This window comes from Galeopterus variegatus, unplaced genomic scaffold, assembly GCF_000696425.1.
Source record: "Galeopterus variegatus unplaced genomic scaffold, G_variegatus-3.0.2 Scaffold27547, whole genome shotgun sequence".
NCBI lineage: Eukaryota > Metazoa > Chordata > Mammalia > Dermoptera > Cynocephalidae > Galeopterus > Galeopterus variegatus.
In genome coordinates, this window is record NW_007753658.1 from 7,750 (window position 1) to 8,424 (window position 675).

Genomic DNA, 675 nt, shown 5'->3' on the forward strand with positions numbered 1-675 from the left:
AGCTTCTTCAATTTCTCTTAGCTTTCCTATTTTTGGACTTATGATTGTTTTTGCAAATAACGTACTCAGCATCATTTTGCATGTAGACCCGATACTGTGTCCTTGTCACTTACTATTTTATCTTATTTTTTTAAATTTAAACTCATATTGAGTATACATTTTTCACTGAAGCAACTGATAGATGAAATGAATAATATGGTGTATTAGTTTCCTGTTGCCTAAATTCCATAAGAAACTCTGTCAGAAACTCTAGAGTTATGTATCCTTACAAATCTATGTTAATGTGAATATTTTTAGACATATTCTCCCAAGCTATATTCTAAGAAAAATAGTAATACTTTATTTTAGTTCTTGAATGATACTTTTAGTCAGTATAGACATCAAGACGTGATGTTATCTTTTTTCAACCCCGTGAAAATATTGTATCACTATCTCATCTTCCATTTTTGTTGGTAGGAAGTTAGTTACCAGTCAGTCTAATCGCCACTTTGAGGGTTAATTTGCATTTATATTTTTCTCTCCTTTTAATGTATTTTTCTTATTAATTTTTGTGTTTTCTACAGTTTTCTATTATCATGCACGCATAAAAATGGATATGTAATGATGTTTTCCTTTATTTTAGGAAATTTTTCAACAATTATCCCTTCACATATTGCTGTTTCTTTATCTTTTTTT